This window comes from Notechis scutatus, chromosome 4, assembly GCF_049901735.1.
Source record: "Notechis scutatus isolate UNSWTSFEM ecotype Mainland chromosome 4, rNotScu1.2, whole genome shotgun sequence".
NCBI classification, from domain to species: domain Eukaryota; kingdom Metazoa; phylum Chordata; class Lepidosauria; order Squamata; family Elapidae; genus Notechis; species Notechis scutatus.
Genome location: NC_142012.1, coordinates 25,512,132 through 25,534,107, shown reverse-complemented (window position 1 = coordinate 25,534,107; position 21,976 = coordinate 25,512,132).

The following is a 21,976-nucleotide window of genomic DNA, read 5'->3' as shown; positions in this document are numbered from 1 at the left end:
ATTGCAGACTAATTCTGCCAACTGCCAGCAGCCCAATTCTCACCAGCTCAAGGTTGACACAGTCTTCAGTCCTTCTGAGGTGGGTAAAATGAGGACCCAGATTATTGGGGGCAATATGCTGACTCTGGAGACAGCTTAGAGAAGGCTATAAAGCACTGTCAAGTGGTACACAAGTTTAAGTAGTAGTGCTATTAAGGAGGCAAAAGAATTATGCCACCACTTTTCGGCTGAAAAGTGAGGTTAGGCCTACTTGTGGTTCTCAGGTTGCTGATGTCAGAAACTAACTCTCTGACTTTACACATAGAACTACACAATGCCTTGCTTAGAAATCTAGGACTACTTCAAACCAAACATAGATAAATTTGCTAGCTTTTTTAGACAGTTTGCTTTATTTACATTTAGAATCTCACCAGTATCACCAGTATCTCCACAAAGTATAACCTAGACCAGAAGTTCTCAACAGACCATGGACTAGGCTTAACAAACAGCAGGAAAGGATGCAAATGTTTATTTGTACATGCTTAGGATTAGGTTACGTGCATGCAACTATCCCTTCCTCCCCAAGACTGCTGGGGCACTGCTGGGGCACAGAGCCAAAAAGGTTCGGACCGCTGATCTACATGACAAAAACTAGAATATCAGTGAAAGGAACCAGAGGTGGTATTCAGCAGGTTCTGACCAGTTCTGGAGAGTTGGTAGCGGAAATTTTGACTAGTTCAGTGAACCAGCAAATACCACCTCTGACTGGCCCCACCCCCATCTATTCTCTGCCTCCCAAGTCCCAATTGATTGGCTGGGTCTTCTTTTGTTGCCTTGCACAGGAGACCAGAGCTGGAAAGCAGGGTAGTGGGGTGGAGAGGGAATGGGATTTTGCAGTAACCTTCCCCCAGGAGTGGGGAAGGAATGGAGATTTTGCAGTACCATTCCCCTGCCATGCCCACCACACCACACCACACCCACCAAACCATGCCATGGCCACCAAGCCATGCCCACAGAACTTTTTGAATCCCATCGCTGAAAGGAACAGCTTGGTAGTATAATAATATAATGGCTGTATCTTCATTTAGGAATGCACCAATACTACATGATCATTCCCCATATCACATTGTTGTATAAGAGATATAAAAACAGCCTGGAATTATCCGAAGTATTAATCTTGTTAGATTCTTTAGTGTGCTAGATCTTCTCTTGCAATTTTTTTTTTTTTTTTTTGCTTTGCACTGAAATAATGAAATCTACATTTTTAAGAAAGGTTACTAATATGTCCTCTCTATTCCTCTCAAAAAAAAAAAAAAATCTGAAAAGTTTATTGGCTACTGCATTATGGTTGACTTTAGTATTTGGGCTGTTCTACAAACAGTGTCTAATTTATTTTAAAAACTAGGAGTAAAAGGTAAAGCTTAACTGGTAAAAAACATAAACAGATTAATTTTATGGTTGAATGTCACCACAATAAATGAGTAGCACATTCTTGTGGCTAAATCAAATAACACTGAGGCTGCTTTTAAATGGCATTTTAATCAAGTAGTAGAAACAGAAGGAGGGATAAAAGGGGGAAAATACAGAAATTATTAGCTATAAAGCCTTAATAAGGAAAATCTTCCTTAAATATCAGAATATGCATATTTTCAGCATTTTATTATTAGTGTTTATAATCGCATAACTTGCACTTATAACATATGGGCAGCAATATTCTGAAATCTAGTTGCCAAAATGGATTAAAATGCTACCTAAAACAATAACAACATAAGAGTTATGATGAACCTGCAAAGGAAATTATCCCAAAATAATCAACCAGTCCTGAAATGATTATTATACTTTTTCAAAGGGGTCTTTATTACACTTGTAAAGTTCTCAAGAAGAAAAAAATAATGTCCTATCATTAATAAACCAATAATTTACTTTTTGTGCCAAACATCTTATTGTGTTGTGTTGTGTTGTGTTGTGTTGTATTGTATTGTATTGTATTGTATTGTATTCTATTCTATTCTATTCTATTCTATTCTATTCAGAGCGAGTCCAACAAGAATAAAGCATTTATTGAATCCTCTGCCTAACAAAAACAAAACAAAACAAAACAAACAATAACAATAACAAAAAAAGATGATGTTCAACAGTTAATCAATTGATAGTATTGAATGGCTGATTAAAGAGACTTCCATGTTCTGCAAAGAATGGACTATTATCCAAGGTATATATTACACACAGAGAAAAATACACACATACAAATGGATGTTTTTACAATCCTAATTCTTACTGCAGAAAGTGGTAGCATTTTTTTTTATTTTAAAAGATTCTCCAGGATTATATTTGTGAGTATAATATGAGAGTAAAACTTTTAAAGATTATTAAACTATAGATGTAATATTAGTTTAAGGTAAATGTTTTTAAAATACACAATTAACCAACATAAATAGAACTTCAGAATATACAAACTGTTTAATTTTTCTTAGGGAGCTAACTAAATATATGCTGGAAAAGGAGAGAGGTCATCTGCTTGCCTTTTTGGCTGTTTATTTTTAAATCATAGGCATTTGCTTTCCACTAAAGTGAGGTGACCACCAATTTGGCACCCAACTGACCACTAAATGACAACTGGCTGCAGATGCTCTGTACGAGAAGGAAAACTATTTTAAATTTATTTTCATAGTGGAAACTAGGTTTGCCAAAAGAGCTTCAGTTTATGGAAAAGGAAGAACAGCTGTATTTGGTTTATAATAAATCTTTGACAAATCAGTAAAAGCAAATAGACAGCACAACTGTAACCCATAAAAGTGGAAAATATTAAACAACAGCAGTGAAGTTGTTAAACTTTCCCACAGATGCTGCTGGTAAAAGCCTTCACAAAACATATACTTGAAATGTTCAGGAGGAGATGAGCAAAGGGGCATTGGAAAAAGATGGAATTACTTCTTATTAGAGAAATATCCCATTAACGTAACAGTTCTAGGTAGGCGGACAAAGCTATCTCAAGCTGTTTCTTCCTCCTATTGCTGAATGTTGGTGTGGAATAATTACTTGCTTTGCCAAAAAAAAAAAAAAAAAAATGACAGGGCATTGACACTGCAGACTTATTGAATTTGTATTATGTGCCTCCAGGCCATATCAGGGGTTATTCAATTTTGCCTGAGGAGGACAACCTATTATGAGAGATGAGTCAAGAAGGCTTGTTGTCTGATTGCCCACCAAAACCATTATCGCAGCACTGAGAGGGCATCAACCGCGAGTGGACAGACAAGACAATACTGATCTCGATTACCTAGGGAACAAGATACAATTTACATTACTCAAAGCAGTGGGACAGAGGGAAATCAGTCCAGGGAATTGGGCTACAGATCTGAAGTGCAAGTATTAAGAATACCAGAGAAACTCAGCTAATTGCTTATACTGGACTGGTGACCTCTAGCCTTACAAGATATCAAGTGATTGACTTGATCTGTAATTAGATGAATTTTACATTGTCAAGGCTTGGAGTTTTTACTGAAATGGAAGGAGGGGTTCCTTTTGCAAAAAAATAAAAAATAAAAATACCCCCCCATCTCATTATATATTATATACTAAGAGACTGGTTTAATTGAATCTTTCAGTTTGGGAGAGTTAATTCCATCACTGAAGTTATCACTGAATAAAAAAACATTGGACTGCTTTTAAAATCATATCTATAAATTTAGTTATAGATCACCAACTTATGGGATCAGACTAAATGTTACCGATAGCTGTAGTAGTTCCTAGCTAATAGGTCTTGTATTTCTAACTTTTTCAAAATCATCTTTAGAATAATGTTAAGAGAAAAGCAGTTTAAAAATAATTTGTTTAATAACTAATTTCTACTTCAGTTAATATGTTTTGGTCTTTTTTTACATTTATGTAATATTTCCCTGTAGCCTGTTATAAATTAAATGGAAAAGACTAATGCAAATTCTTGTTTCTGGTGGCATTTGGCTTCTGACATTTAAGTAGAATTATAACTTTGCTGCTTCAGGATCTCCCAAATGATTTTCAGGTCTGATTGTCTTTCTTCCAAATGTTAAATGCTAGTCTTGGAACATCCTGTTGATGATTTTATCTAGCAATCCCCCAAAGAATCTGCCTAAAATGTTTTAATTCTTACTATCCTTTCAAGTTATAATGTTGGACAGCTTTTAGAGCTCTTGGCTCCATAGTCCTGATGGAAGTGTTAATATCATTCATGATACTATAAAGGTAGAAGAAAGTACCCAGAAGGTTTGCTGATATGAGATTCCCAGCAGACGATTCTATATGACAAAAATGTGTGTTTGATCTCTATCAGTTCTAAAAACTGACAGTTGCTACCTCTTTTTCACATGTAGATGAAGTAGAGAGGGGAACAAAGGAAATCTTTAAAAAGATAAATTTGGTCATTATATTTCAGAGTTCACTTCTCAAATACCACAAAAGGTAAACAATAAACATTTATAAAACTGTGGAAAAATTATTCACTGCAATAATGATGAAGAAAAAGTATAGTCTCCTTTGAGTCAAGCTCAAATCCCACCCCAAGGTACCCAAAGGTTCTGTTTTAGGGCCAGCATCTTCATGAAGGATTTTGATGAGGTAATAGAAGGACAACTCATCAAATTTGCAGACAACATCAGACTGGCAAGAATAGCCAATACCACAAATGGATCTTGACAGACTTGAACACTATCTAACAAAATGAACTTCAATAGGAGAAAGGGCAGGTTTTACATTTAGGCAAGAAAAATCATATACACAGGTACAGATTAGATGAAACCTGGCTCAATAGCAGTAACCATGAGAAGGATCTTAGAGTTCTCGTGGACAATCACTTAAATAAGAGCCATCACTAGAGGGACAGAATCAACATCACGTGAAGTGTTAGTACCACTTTATAATGCCTTGGTAAGGCCACACTTGGAGTTCTGCGTCCAGTTTTGGTCACTGCAGTATAAAAAAATGTTGAGATTCTGGAAAGAGTGTAGATAAGAACAACAAAGATTATTAGGGGTGAGGATTAATAACAGTTGAAGGAATGGGTATGTTTAGGATATAGGTATGTCTAATATACTGAAAAAAGTACTGGGGTTACATGATAGCAATGTTCCAATATTTGAGGAGCTGCCAAAAAGAAGAGAGGGTCAACCTATTTTTCCAAAACAACAGAAGGCAAAGTCAAAAAGCAATGAAAGGAAACTAATCAAAAAGAGAAGCAAATCGACTAAGGAGGAATTTTCTAATAGTGAAAACAATTAGCCAGTGGAATGGCATGCCTTCAGAAATTGTGGGTGTTCCATAACTGGAGGCTTTTAAGAGGAGATTGGACCATCCATTTGTCTGAAATGGTATAGGACTTGAGCCAGGGATTGGAATAGAAGACAATAGAAGTCCCTTCCAACTCTGTTATTCTAGTTTGTAGTTGCTTTCTATTTGTATGTCCCAGTCTAGCCTGAACTAATAAATGCTCTGTCCTACACATTGGCAATAAAAAAAATGGAAATTTTGAGTAGTTTGGGGAACCGGTAAATACCACCTCTGACTGGCCCTGCCCCCATCTATTCACTACCTCCCGAGTCCCAGCTGGGTCTTCTTTTGTTGCCCTGCCCAGGAGAAAGGAGCTGGAAAACAGGTTAGTGGGGTGGGGAGGGAATGGGGATTTTGTAGTAACCTTTCCCTGCCATGTTCACCAAGCCATGCCCACCAAGCCATGCCCACAGAACTGGTAGTAAAAAAAATTGAATCCCACCATTGGCCAGTAGCACTGAATATCTCATGTAATTGGGAAATATTTCTGTAGTTTTGTCTACATTATATTTGGGGCGGGGGAACAAAACAGAAAATATTTTTGATTTACCACTTTGAGTAATGTTGTCACAGCACTGGATGATTTCCTAAGACCCATGGAAGATCAAAAGGCTGAGTTGAGCACCATGATTCCTCAGATATGGATTTTGTTTTTCATTGATCGATGCAGCAATCTTTGTTTCTTTCTTTTATCATAATGAAAATTTGAGGCATGGCTTTTGGGAGGAATAGTTTCTGATAACTTTATTCCCGCAAGAAGAAAGCACCAGATAAATATCCATTAGACCACATTACAACTGAATAAAGTTAAAAATAGAATATGTGGCATAAATTGTTTAAACGGGCTGTTGCCAAGATATCTAAGGAAATGCAATAGTATACTCTTAATTACTTAAGAATATGTGGGCTGGGCTCAGTTCCATAAACTTGGTAAGATGGAGGAATTACAGTTGTTGAACAGGCTTATTAAATACAGATATGTTATTGCCAATTTTCTGAACTATGCAATTTCAGAAGCAATTTTAAGTGTTCTTATATGATTTATGCCCCAATGAGATCTCGACAAACTACATCATTCATTCAGTTAGGAATTGTGTGTTTTAATTAAATAGTTAGCAACAGGACCAGTTTGGATGGAGACCTTTTGGGGGGAATATATTTTATCTATTATTATTATTATTATTTTTGTGTATTGATTTATTTAATTTATATGCGTTGACATATTATTACTTGTGTCCTAATATGTTTGTTCATTCTCTGGAAGTTTTCTTCTAGGGTATACAGCAGCTATAGAGAAGAAGATCCCGAGGAAGATCTCTCCTTCCTCTGACCAGGGTTCATATTTGAATTGGTTATTTACACAATAAAAAGAATAGACATGTTTATCATTTGTTTGGTTCATAGTCACATTCATTTATAAATTATACACACAGAATAAGCTTATATTTTTGATTGGGCATTTCATCCTGTTGATTGTGGTTGGGTGCCTTGGAGAGGTTCATACAGAAGACAGGTAAAAGCATAAAGGCACAAACAAAAGCTACTGAACATACCGCAGTGGAAGAATAGGTTGTAAAGGTGATGGAGATGGTGGAGATGGCAAAATAGATTGTTTTAGTTAGAGGATAATTTACTTTATTTTGTTTCTACTTGGATATTATTTCTGCATATTCTGCTTGAACCTGAAAAAAATGAAACTTTTGATTTTGATGTTTATAGGTTTTGATACTTGTAATGATTGTGTTATAGAAATGGCTTGAAATGTTGAGAAATGCAAAGCAAAATGTTGAGTTGTGATTTTTGTTTTGTATATTACTGCACTGAAAAATGTTGGAAGTCATTGTTTTCTTTCTTTCTGCACTCTTTTCATCTTTTTTTTAAAGTTCTAACTCTAACCCTTTTTTTTTCCTTTTGTGTATTTATTTTGTAATACATTTTAATAAAATTCTTAGGGGAAAAAAAGCTAAAGCTAAAGAGTACCAGTGATCTCAAGAACACCAATAATCTCAAGAGCTTTATGTTACCAGAACCACTCAATTATATGTTCTATTATAACTTGTACGTTGGGGTAAGTGAGATTTTGGAGTGTCCCTTTTAGAACAAAGATTTCTTCCTAATTTTTAGAATTGTCTGTGTTATTAAAACTCTGTAGGGCTGTCAAACAAATATCTTCACGGCAGCATCACATGATGTATCGGGACTTTTTCCCCCTTCGCAAAACTGGGCAGAGCCAGCACGTGACATATCCAGCCTGTGGGCTGGGAGTTTGACACCCCTGCTGTAGAGGGGAAAAAATTCCAATACAGTATACTAACTGAGGAAGTGAAGTGAGATCAGAGAGCTCTCAGTGAGTTTCAAATATGCATTCCTGCTCAACTGATAGTCCTGGTCAACTATAGGGGGACTGTGAGCCAGTTACTATCTCTCAGTGTAACACTCCATATAGATTTTTGATGTGAGGATAAAACAAGGGACAAATTTTACTGTGCGTCCTTGAGCTTTAAGAGGAAAAGTGAGATAAAAACATCACAACAAATAGTTTTGGGGAGAATATATATAAATGCAAAATTAACTAAAAGCAAACAATAAAGTAATACCCCTTTATTTTCTTTGCCTGGCAGAATTATAAAATTGCTATTCCACCCCACTCAGCTATTTCTGGGTGAATTTTTCTGTTACTTCATTGGTTTTCCAAGATGCTTAATCCTCTTTAAAAAAGCACCAGGAAATATCAGGTCATCTGTCATTTTTCCAAGCTTTAAGATAAGCAGGTTGATGAATGGATGCCAGTTGTTGTGGAGTAGTGTGTTTTCCACCAGCTTAGGTAAACAGGACTAGGGTTATCTGCCTCCTGCTTTTTCTGAATAATTTAATGCCATTTTAAAAATACTAATTATTGCAGGTCTTTGAATAGGAGACAACTGCATTGATTTTTCTGAATAATTTTTCTGAATAATTTAATGCCATTTTAAAAATATGAATTCTTGCAGGTCTTTGAATAGGAGACAACTGCATTAATTTTTCTTTCTTTCTTTGGGCACTCTGTAGCTTTGATGAATGCCTCAAATGGACCACTCCTACAGCACCAGAGTAGTGAGAAGTCATAGAACATCTGATATAAAGTTTGCAGTTTGCTCAGTGTGTCTAAAGCCTATTAGATGCTGCTTGCAAATTCTGTAGACTATGCAAAGGTAGGCAGGAAACTACAATATGCCCATAGTTAGAACCTTCTGTGTAGGGCTACTGAAACATTTATGAGTTGAAGCATGGAATGGATTCAGGTAAATTCTTGAGTTTGTCTACAGTAAACCACAGTTCTTTAAAATGTATTCTAAAACTCTTAACACAGAATATTGAATAAAATATAGACATTAATTTTGTCTGTCTCCAGCTGAATCTTTCATTTGTCTCCTGACATACTCCTCATTAAACACTGGCTTCATAAATGGAATAACTAATAAAAATGCTGGCATACTTCTTTTCCATTCATCTTGTCTTACTTTGCATACTAGTATAATAGCATTATGGCAGCTTTGGTAGTCCAGCTGTCTGACCGTGAAATTATTCCTTATTGGTAAATTTGGATTCTTACAGTAACATTTTGCTCTGATGCTAAGAATATTTTCTTGACGTTATTAGATTTTCTCTTCAGCAATGTGATTATGTCTTTTATTTTCAATTATACTTTTTCTGACATAGACAATTTTTGTTGACAAAGACAAAAAATAAAAGTGGAAAGAACAAAACAAAAAATAATTATGATAAAAATACATACATTGTCAAAGAAAAGAAGAAAACACATAGAAAATGCCTTTAAAAAAGGAAAATATCAGAAAGGGAAAATAGTTACAATTCTATATATGCTTATCTAATACAAGTATTAGGTTTATAATTGAAAGTATGAAGACTTCTACACAAAAATGTATTTCTTTAAATGATCACTGATGAGGTCAGCATCTCAAGATCTGCTGCATGTAGATGTTCAAGCATTATTATTTTATCATCAAAGTTTTTCAATATCTAGGTGGAATTGAGCTGAACTTTGGAGATATGTGTCACCAATACATTTATATTAGTCAGTTTTGTTATTATCTCAGTCCAAGCTCAGAGCATGGACGAAATGCTCAGACTGAGGAGACTGGAATTATAAAAACATTTGGTATTTGGGAGGTAGTACATGTTCTAGAAATGCAATTTAATTGTGTTATATGGGGTTGCTATTAGTTCATTATAATAACTTTTGGCTAGCAATTTTTCCAGGCAAGATAGTACCCAGAAGTGCAAATGTAGTTGCGGTTACTGAGATACTTGAACTTTTAGTGCTTATGTAAGAAATAGCAGAATCCATGCAGTAAACTTCAGCTTTGCTGAGTGTAGAATACGCTCACTATCCTATTAAGCAATCTGCAGGATTAATTGGACAAGATAGTATCCTTTTAGTTCAGTTAATGCAACCCATTCTGCATTCATTCCATTTAGAAAACTCTCTTTCTTCTGCTGCTGGAACCCAGTGGAACCTAATCAAACCCTGTCTGGAAAAATTGACTTATTACATTGATTCTGGAGGCTGTTGCTTAAGGTACAAAATTGATCCCACTTGTAGCTTAGGAGTGTCAGCCTTTTTATATTAATTTCAGTGATTTTGAATCTTTAGACACAAATTACTGTCAAAATAACGAACATACATTTTGATATTTAATCCTAAAAAACTGCAGTCCTAAAATATTGAATCAGAAGGTCAGCAAACACAGTAGATTAGAAAAATCTATATTCGGGGATGGCATCATAAATTATTTTTTAAAGATAAATATGTAAACCAGATCTGATATGGATCTATTGTTAACTCTCTAGAAAATGTGTTCAGTTTATAGAATAATTGGTAGTATTTGGCTCTGTTACCCTAGTTTTGTTCCTGAAAATCATGGCAAATGTTGTTTTCCTTATATAATTATCAATTGAAGATTGTAAACTGGTTATAGGGAATAATTATTTCTTTCTGTCAGAACTCATAAACTACCAGTTATAATCTGGCAACTAGTATTTGGAAGTCTCTAAAGTACAAAACATAGAAACTATGATCTTAAGAAATTCTAAGGCTGTCCAGAATGTTTTAGAATTATAGCATCCATTTTAATTAGCATTTGTTAATATGATGAAATTTTGTGATTAAAATTTCAAGAGTTCTTGTTTATTCTTTTTGATGCCAATAACATGGATCTCTTCCTCTTCTATGAAGCTGCATTTGGAGTTGTAAACAATAAAACACTTCTCACTAGATCTTGGCCATTTTTTGAAGTAAAGATTTGTAAAGTTTATATCTAGCAATATTCCTAGTATGCTGGTTCCCCCGAGGTACTATTGAGAAATGAAAACATTGGATTGGTCAATTCTAATTACAAATTAACATTTTACAGTCATTGGAACTTCCTGATCACCTGTGTTAAATTAAAACAGATCCATTATTCATGAAAAAGATTGGAAAGCCTGATGAGTTTAATGTTTTATTTTACTAGCATTTTATTATATATATTATATATGTGTGTAGTATTTTTTTTAAAAAAATGACTAACAAGTATGTCCCAAAGGTGCTTTTTTCAAGAGTCTACTGGACTTTCTGGTTTTTCTTTGAAGATGTTTTGCTTCTCATCCAAGAAGCTTCTTGAACAAAGAACCTTTGGGACAACCATGATCTGGGTGACTAAAATCTCCATAGACATTTGACTAACAAGTAGTTTTCAAAATTAGAAACACTAACAGAGTGCAATTCTAGAAACACCCAAAGGAACACAGCTGCACATTATGATCTGATTTGTACACCATGTTAAGCCATTTTGTCTTAGCATGAGATGTGAACCCAGCCATTACAGATTCTAAAACTATGCCTTAGGATGCTGTGTAGACCTACATAATCATGGTTTATTTTATATGTTTTAGAGTGAAGTGTGATGAGCAATTGAGCAGAAACTAACCAAAACCTTATTATGCATTTACTGTGCAATTTATGTGGGTATATTACTTCTTTAAAACTTTCTGGTTTGCTCTGATTTATCCTCCCTTTCTCCTCTCCAGCCTCTTAGCTATCAACACTTCTGTCTTACAGTCTTCATTCCGTAACTGATATTCATTTTGGATTTCATCAAAAGATCTCAAAAGAAGGATGTTTGCCAGAAATGATATAGGGTCTCTCGCTTGGGTGGGGGGGTTGGACCAGATGACCTATAAGGTCCCTTCCAACTCTGATTATCTGTTATCTGTCATCAATGCCTCTTTCATTTTTTGTTGCTTTACCCTGCATATATATCTTAAGGATAGTGGTCTTTGTGTCAGGTTCCCCAGTCCAGATTTGGCAGTAAACTTAGTTTTCTGACACTTCACAACTGAGCTCAACTGTGCTGGTTGAGTTAGCAGAAGATTTATTTGCTAGATTGAAATCCTTTTGTTCCCAAGAACCAGTTGATACATAATAATTGATTGGTCGTTGTCAGTGAAAAGTTATAAATAACTTTCTAATAGTTAAAAGTTAAGATTCAGGGTTTCTTCTACCACTTTTTCCAAATTAATGGCATGGTGCTTGGTGGTCTTCACGCTAAGACATCTTCATATTTTAAAGCTCTCTTTGAGAGCAGTTGGTAAGCTGTCTTAACTTTTATATTTTGAATTAGTTCTCTTTACATTGGTTGGTTCACCTACTTCTCCGTTGCAACTCATAAAAATATTTTTAAATGACATATTTCAGTAAAAAAAATAATATCTAAGAAGATGGCCACCCATCTCCATAGAATACTATCTCCAGTTTTCACCCAGGAAATGTTATGCTTAAATTTCATTTTTGTTCCTTTACAAATTACAGATTTGTTCCCTACAAATTTTCATAGTTTTGAAAACTTATACTCAATAAAATGCATTACAACTTTCCTGCAACAATTTATTGCTTAGAAAATATTCTGGAGCAAAATGTGACTATCACAATGAGTCCTTGAATTAAACCAAATGGAGACACATGGTGACAATCCATAGAACTTCCATTTATAGAGCTCTTTCAAAAGATTCTCTTCAACAGTCAATAATATTCCTTTTGGATTTTGCTCTTGGCTGCTCTCATTAACAGACCTGCCATGACTGATTGTACACTGGCAAGAATCTCATTTCAAGTATAGAGTCATCATCTCATTTCTTAGTCAGAATGACTTATTTAGAAAGACTAGAAAGTTCAGGTTTCTTTCTGTTTCTCTCTTTCTCATTCTGCAAAAGTTGGCAGTGATGTTCCAAGTAACACAGTGTATTTTTAGATGTAAAGCATCATATCTTATTGGGTTGCTAGAAATCATCTTAACTGAACTTGTGGTAAAATGTGAAGGTGTTGAATTATCTTCCATTTAAAGTTTGATTTCTCCAAGATCTGGCAACCCCTTTTAACATTCCTGCCATTGTCTTCTTTTTCCACTTAAGAAGAAATGGTTATTTACAATGCAAGAATGAGTTTTCTAGTGAAAAGTATACTCCATTGAATTCAGTGGGGTTTGCTCTTAAGTAAAGGGAGAAGGGTTGCAGGCTAGGTAAACAATTCTGCTGCAGAAGGGCAAAATGAGGTAAAGAGAAGTGAAAGGGAAAACAGGGAAATTGACTTCTGTTTAAGCTGAATCTCCCACTAAATATGAACTTCTTTTTAACCTGCAGGGATATGGCCCTTGAAAAAGCTTGGCACACAGACTGTAGCTTGTCATTCTGAAAGTCAAGAATGGAAGAATGTACTTCTTGGTACACTTATGAAAAAAACATTTGGTAAACCACCAGAATTCCATGACGGTTCTAGTCATGTCCTTCTATCAAGAGCTAAAAATGTTTTCCACTTTGAATTAAAAAAATTGGCTTTAGGCCTTGACCTTTTCCTTGAAAGACAAATGCTTTGTGTATTCCACATGTCCTATTAATAAATATTACATGCAGGCAAATGATTCCTTAGCATTATATCTTCTGCTGTCTCTTTCATCTTTCCTTATTCATTTTTATGAATGTTCTTGCTTGCTCTGCTCTTCCTCCTATACTGACTGAACCTGAAATGACTAAAAATCAAAACAATACTGACTTTACTGCTGTGTGTTTATACTGGACTGGAGGAACCCCTAATGTCCACTCACCAGGTTGTAAGCTTTATAGATGTAGGGTGATATGGACAGATGGGTGGAGGTAAGGAATGGTAAAACAACAAACAAACCAAGTCCATCAACAAAATGGTGCTCTTGTTTTATTATTTGATGGTGTGATGGAAACAGCATGCTCATTAGCTGATGAGACTTGATTGTGAAAAAAATTAGTAATATATGGTATTTGTTTGAATAGTAGGGTTTCAGAATTGAAGAGCCTCTACTGCAGATAACATATTCAATATCACTGAAAGAATGAACTGGTATATTTAGAAAGATCAGTTGAAGGAAGATCCAATAGTCTATTGAATTTGAAGCTGTTTCAGGCCTTCAGAAGTTTTTTTTTAATTCTCCTACTGCTGCTGAATTCTCTAAGGTTAAAATATTTTACTGATGAAATTATATTCAAGATTCATTCCTTTGCATAAGAAATACATCATTAGGAGAAAGAAGGAATTAAAAAGAAGTTAGAAGTAAATCAAATGTTTTTAAAATACTTTGTTGTTTCTTTGTAGCTTTTCTTAACACTAAGCATGTGCAGATAAAATAAAAAACACACGTATTTTTAATTTGGATATTTGGATACATTTGTTTTGTGTTAAACTGGTCAAAGAATATTCATTTTTTATTTATCTCAAACATCTGCTAGAGATAAATCATCTGTTAATTATCTGGATAAATATGCAAATAAACTGCATTTATGACTTTTGTTTAAAATCCTAATTTGCAGAAACTGCTAAACATAGAAGTAGAATTGTCTTGCTTCCATCTGCACAACTATGCCTCATAGTTTTCAAACAGACTTTTTGCCAAAACTTCCTTTATCTAAGGAATCAGGTGTTTATACCACTGAAATGAGGATCAATGTCAGTGTTTTTGATATTGCTGAGTTTTTACACCTAAAGATGAACTCTACTGCACAATATATTTTTCAAGCAGTTTCACATCCTTCATTTTATTTCCTTGCTTTAATGTCTGCATTTGCCTTTAAACAATGTACAAAAATAAGCAATGCATATTAGACATTACAAAACAACACACACATAATGTTATTAAAATATTTCATAAGACAACAAACAACACTAAGGGAAATGTGCTCCTAAGAACATTTGCTTATATAGTTATAGGTAGACAAGTTAGCATTGCTTTATATTTATTGAAAAAGAAATCCCTGGATTCTAAGAAAATGTGCCTAAAGCTATTATCGTATCTATTGACTCTGTAGGATTTACCGGACGTGGCTTCTTTCCCCAAGTGGCAGGAAAATGACCTCTGTGAGGCAAAGTTCAACCTGAGCAAAAGCTCTGAGACTGACATTAGAGACCTGTCAATTGCTCGGTATGATAAAAGTGTAAAATTATATGTGATACCCAGTTAAGTCACATCAAACAGCACCGAAATGTTTACTGAATGAATGACATAGTTGCTAATTACACTCCCCTCTTATGTATGCACATTAGGATGGACATGAAATACCAAGAGATTCCAGTTATGGAAAGCTTCTAATAAGCATGCAACAATTACATCAGACATGTTTTGTCATCTTAATTTCTTAGGGTACTTATTTATACTGCAAAAACCAGGTTAGGTTATCATGTATATTACCTGTTGGCTTTTTGTGCAATAGCTAATAAGATTATGTATTAAAGTAAGACAGGCCTCATCTGTCACAGAAATGAGTAAACAAAGGAGAAAAATTAAAGCTTTTCTCTTGCTCCACATATAACATAGATAGAATCTTTCAGTAATTAAGTGACTTTATAATCATCAAACTATTCTGCTGTGAAATTTGTCTACTATCCATAGAAACAATGAAAATGAGGGAATGGATGAGTGGAGGATTCATAAAAGGAGGAGGAGATAAGGAAGAGGAGGAAGAGATGAATTTACTGAATTCAACTGTATGGTTACAAATCTATTTTCTGTTTTACTAAAATAATTTCTAAAATTAATTCTGAAATGGCACATATAGACAATTTGCTAAGATTTCAGTTGCTTTGTTTTGTTAGTTTGTTCTTTTAGCCTCAACATTCTTTTAGCTGTCTTGATAAAATATTTGTAAAATAGAAAGCTTGATTTGATTGGACCAAGAAGCTCTTTTTATGTAATCTTTCACTACTTTGCACAGATACCTATACAGTAGCAGACCCTACACAAAAAATGATCAGTTTTACTTAGAACTTTTTAGCTATTTTCTGAGGGATAAATAACTATCTATTAAATAACACATAAATAACTCTTTTTGGTCATGTTTTATCAGAGGACATGTATGCCAATAATAATGAGATAGGATTTGGTGAAGAGGGAATCAAAATCAGAAATGGTGAAGTAAGCTTCAGCTGCATGTTTAATTGGTATCATACACGTCAGAAATTAGTCATATTTTTTTTAAACTGAAGAGCAGAAGAGGCTGGTGTGAACCAGGCTGTGCAAGGAAAAAACAGCCAATTCCTTCAGCTGCACTGAAGGATGGAAAATGCAAATTTGCGATTTAAACTCATACAATCATCCTTAGCTAAACTTACCTAAGCAGGCATAAATAAGAAAACTGTTCTTCAAATCTTTTTGGAGAGTATTGAGTAAAGGCATCAGACTTCATTTATTGCTTTTCATTCTCCTCAAAATTAAAATTGAATCTGTGTAAAAATCAGGAAAAGAGCACCTACCATTTTTGATGGCAAAACAACCCAGAGAAGGACATATATAAAATGATACTACTCTAATAATGTTAAAGAGACAAGAAAAACAAAAAGCTCAGGTATAGAAAGATGGTACCTGGCTCATTAGCAGTGAGAGGGATCGAGGAATCGTAGTGGACAATCACTTAAGTATGAGCAGCAGTGCACTGCAGATGTCAAAAGAACCAATGCAGACCTAGGCTGCATCAACAGAAGGATAGTATCAAGATCATATGAAATGTTGGTGCCACTTTATACTATATTGGTAAGACCACAATTGGTTCACTTTGGGTCACTGCAATAAAAAAAAAAAAGATGCCAAGATTCTAGAAATAGTGCAGAAGAGAGCAACAATGGGATGGCTTGCTTCCAGAAGTTGTGGATTCTCCATCACTGGAGATTTTAAACAAGAGATTGAGCAGGGTGTTGGATTAGAAGATCTCCAATATCTTCCTTCCAACTCTGTTATTCTGTAATTCTGTAACAATTTTTTGTACTTGCCTTTCAGATTTCTTTGGAAAAAGGTTGCAGAAACTGTAACCTGCTAGCCAACTGCAGCTTATTATCAAACTTTGAGACCATCCCATATCTAGTTCCTATGCATTTCCTCAGTTGAACTCCTTTTAATAGCTCATTATCCACTCCCATGTATCTTCCAAATGGTGTAATGCAAGCAAAAGCATGTTGGCTTGCAAGATAGTCCCTAATCTTTAGTATCATTCAACAATATGAGTATTAAGATAAAACTCAACTTGGGTAGTATTTGTGGTACATTAACCAATGTTTCTCTTTTTCATAGAAGCTTTGTACTCTTCTGTCACTTTCCATCATTTTTATTTGATCATTCAGTCACTTTTACTTCTTTGTGACAGAATGAAAGTCAGTTTGCAATGTTTATAAATTCATGCTTGGAAGCTCATGCTTTCACCTTCATTGATAGCATCTAGTAATCTTTTCTTCTGTCTTCCTTTTCATTGTCTTCTACTTTTTTAGAGCTTTGGAATTTTCTTTATCTATTCTTGCTTTGTTTTATTTTTCCTGTGATCCAAAATATTCCCAACATTTTTTCTAGCATCAGAATATTATTATGGGAATAAGGCAGAATATAAAGAGGGGAAAAAAGACAGAAAGATAAGAAAGAGGCCAAAATGGGTAAGTAACAGGCAAATAATAGAGCATAATAATAAATATGCAGATGGTATGATGCATGTAACAAAATGTGTGTTGAGACCAGCTTGGTGTAATGTTGAGAACTGTGAGTTCAGGTCCCACCTTAGGCCAGTAATTATTTCTCAGCCCTAGGAAGAAAATAACAGCAAACAATTTATTAAATATTCCCAAGAAAAATGCAGGGACTAGTTGCCTGGAATCAACACTGACTTGAAGGGACTGGGGGGAAAAAAGAGATAATTTTTCTTCTTGTTTTTCACATTGGAAGAATGTAAGATTGAAAAAACTAGGGATAAGAGTTAATAACCAGGTGCAAGAAAAAATAATTTTCTGGATACTCCTTTCTATGGAAACTGTGCACTAATTCCAGTCAATGATTACCATTTGTAGAATGAAATGCATAATAAGTCAGGTCGTCACAGCTTCATTTCTTAAACTTGAATTGTTCTTTAATTGCAGTTTTAATCATAGCTGGACTATTCAGACTCTGCAGTCTGCAGAATATTTACAGGTTCTCTATACACATACAAGCAATCACAATGACACACCCTGCCGATGCAATCCCCAATAAATTAATCAATGTGTATATTGGAAAACATCCTTTCAATGGCAAGTACTTAAGCTCACAAGAGCTGCCAAACTCACACCATGATGGATCCTACTTTAAGTTTTGCAATAGACCTTTGGGCCACTCTATAACAAGAGTGACCATTTTGTTCTTGCTGTCACTTCACATATTCAGTCTCTAAAGCTCTGTTTGTTGTTTCATTTGGTTCTATGTCTCCCTTAGGAACTTCTTCATTTTAATATAAATAGAGCGCTTTATCATGCAGTGGCAAAGACTCATGGAAGATACAACTCTCAATATTACTGGAGATGATGCATACCGATGAATTTGGCAGCAGGTCACAAACAAAGGAGCATAATGAATCAGAAGTCTTTGCTAGGGATAGAGAGACAGATATGAGGTGATGTGATGGATGGTTATAAGGCACTAAATATAGTGATATTTTATATGAATAGATGTTTTAGGCTTCATATTTATCATTTAGGAAAACTTTATGAAAAACAAAAAGTAGGGGATATAAAGTGTCCTGGTCAGACCTATAACTCTTGTTTAATGGCATTTACAAAGATCAGAGGTATGGCATATTTAGCAAAGCTTTGCTGACAAGAACCTTCAAGGTAGAAAAATTGTTTTGCCCTTAATAAGGCTTTCTTTATGACCAATATGAAAGTAGATTTTGAAATAGGGGCAGTTCAAGTTAGCAAATTCCCACATGTGAATTTGTTGAAATTCATATCTCATGGTTTGGTATTCAAATGTGTCCATCTCAAAGTACTCAGCTATGCTATGAATCAAGTGTTATTTACCCAAGGATTTTTTTTTCTCCGATAGAGATTATTTTAAGAGTATTAGATCTAGTTGTATTAAGGCCCCAAAGTTAGCTACTTTCTAGACATACAGACAATTTTTTTTGAATATCACTGGTGACTTACTGTTGACATGCACATGCTCTCTACAATAAACCCCCCAAGTTTGAGACAGCTCCCATCCATACAGCATTCAGGAAGACCTTAAAGATCTGGCCATTGTTTCAGGCCTTGTGCTATGGTGGATCGAACCCCACTTGTTAGAATGGATTTATGTTTTTTTTATTTCTTTGTGTGAGGGTTGGTTTTATTGTCTTGGATGACATTCTGTTATTTCTCTTACTGTGCTGTTTATTAAGTTATTATATTTGTACTCCTTTCTATATTGAAAACTGCCAAGAGTCAGTCTGCACTTGGATGGTTCCAAACTGAAATGAAACTACACTGTGATACTGTTAATTAACATTCCTTAAGTTGGTGTCATCCAGATCTACTGGATAAGTAGCTCACAGTATTTCAGATGTTAAATCAGGCTGAGCAGAAAATATAAACATTGAAGCCCATCACATCTGCAAACTATCAGTTTGGAAAAGAGTGAAAAATGTGCATGCATCAAAGTTTTCCAAAATAACTTCCGGTTTTCAGGCAACAATATTTTTGTGTGGTTCTTTTCTATCAAATGTTGCTTCTACTGTGCATTTCCAAACTATAGTGTGATACATCATATCATTTTTCATGGTATGTCCTGATTTTCCTATAATTGAGTAACACAAATCCATTGGTAAAGTCGAGGAAGTAAAACTCTAATAATCTCAATTCACATAAATCTTTAATGTTCATTCCACATCTAATGCCTAGAAATGAGATGTTCATATTTCCTTCAGAAAGTAGAACATTAGAACAGTCACAGCCTATTCAAGATGCGGAGTCTGGATGGTAAAGTTAAGCTGTACAAAAACGGAAAATATTTTATAATCAAATTTAGATTTAGTTACAAGGAATATAAATTATCCCTAAGGAAATAACATAATGCATTATATAAAATACAACATAATATTATATTTATAACTGTAGATACAATAAATTCAACATGCCTACCTACACAAAAAGAGAGAGAGACACACACAGACACAGACACAAATGCATACCTTTTTTCAAGTGTTCAATGTATCACCACACTTTATTCTTCTTCAATAAGATCTTGTGAGAACTCAGGGGTGAGACTTCCAAAATTTGTGAACCTAATGCAGCTAACCAAATTTATGTGGTGCAGTTCAAGTTGCAGAATTTTTCCCATGGATTGCCTTAGCAATGCTTTCAACTAATTGAAAGATGGCTAAGTATGACTGGGCATTAGAAGCATATGTTACCAGTTCATAAACAACTGCACTTTCAGTCTCAGTTTTTTGGGATAAAAATAAAAACCATCAGTGCTGATCTTTAAAATCTTATATAGCCTAGGATCAAGGTTTGTTTGGGGTTTTTTTGCCCCAAGCCAGCACTTCACTGTGTCCCTGAGAAGCATATACAAGGTACAAAGTGGTTACAGACAATAGGAATAGAAGCAGATGTTTTTTTCTGGTAGCACACATACCTATAAAATGCTATGTCCAAGGAAGCTTGATTAACAGTTACAACAAGCAGATAACGTTTTATTTTCTAAGAGTTTGTAAAATCTAAACGCTCATTCTTAAGTGTCATTCTGTATTTTATGATGCCTTAATTAAAATTTTATTAATAACTTTATTTACAATATGTATGGACTACTTTTTGGGAAGTGGTCACATTGTGGAAACACAAAATACTTTGAAGAACAAGCTATAATCAATCTATAAATGAATGAATAAATATATAAATCACTAATAAATAAATTAAAGGTTTATAACTAACTAACTAAATATTTCATATTCATATTTTGCAGTTTATGAGCTGGCCCTGTAAAAACATTATTTTGCCATACAATAGGCAAATGACATTGACTTTGTTACAAAAAAAGTTACACTAAAACTGTAAGTGGTAGTATAATAAAGACATTATTGTATCAGTTAAAATTCTGTTTTAGTAATCACTGTTCACACCTCTTTTCACAAATATAAAATCTGATATTTTAAGTCATCATATATCTACAATTGTAAATTACATGCAACAGCATTAAATAATGATGCAAACTTATTTCTAATATATACATGTGTGTGTGTGTGTGTGTGTGTGTGTACACACACACACACACACACATAAATACATAACTGATCAAAACAAATATAAAGTAACTTGGGATGATTTAAAAATAAAATTATACTGTGCATCCTATCCCGAATGCTGTATGTATATAAAATAATTTCAAATATTTAGAAAACATCAAGATCCAGTTACAGACTCAAAAGGAGAAAATAGGAGACCATGAAATTCAGTTGTTAGAATGCAGAGCATTTGCAATTGTAAATACCGAAGACATCTTATATTGCATGAACATGATTGGCAAGTGGATATTTTTCTAGTTTTATGTTGCTTTAATCTCTGTGTTTATTTAATGATTTAACTACTGCAACATATCTAAGTTCTGGGTGATGCATACTGAAGTGCAAAAATACAAAACACTACCCTCCACCCAAAAAAGTACATCTAAATATATATTTATTGATTACTAATATGTTATAGTGGTAGGATCAAAATACACTAGTTAGAAAATATTTATTTAAAATATATAAGCCTGATAACAGATAACAGATAATCAGAGTTGGAAGGGACCTTGTAGGTCATCTAGTCCAACCCCCCATCCAAGCAGGAGACCCTACACCATTTCTCATAAATGGCAGTCCAATCTCTTCTTGAAAGTCTCAAGTGATGGCACTCCCATAATTTCCGAGGACAAGCTGTTCCATTGGTTGATTGTTTTCACTGTCAGAAAGTTTCTCCTTATTTCCAGGTTGAACCTCTCCTTGTTCAGTTTCCATCCATTATTCCTTGTCTGGCCTACAGGTGCTTTAGAAAATAGCTTGACCCCTTCCTCCCTGTGGCAGCCCCTCAAATATTGGAAGACCGCTATCATATCTCCCCTGGTCCTTCTCTTTATTAGACTAGCCAAGCCCAGTTCCTGCAACCGTTCATTGTATGTTTTAGACTCCAGTCCCCTAATCATCCTGGTTGCTCTTCTCTGTACTTTTTCTAGAGTCTCAACATCTTTTTTATAATGTGGTGAACAAAACTGGATGCAGCATTCTAGGTGTGGTCTTACTAAGGCTTTATAGAGTGGTATTAGTACTTCCCTTGATCTTGAATGTATCCCTCTGTTAATACAGTAGCCCATGCTTTCTACACGCAGTTGCA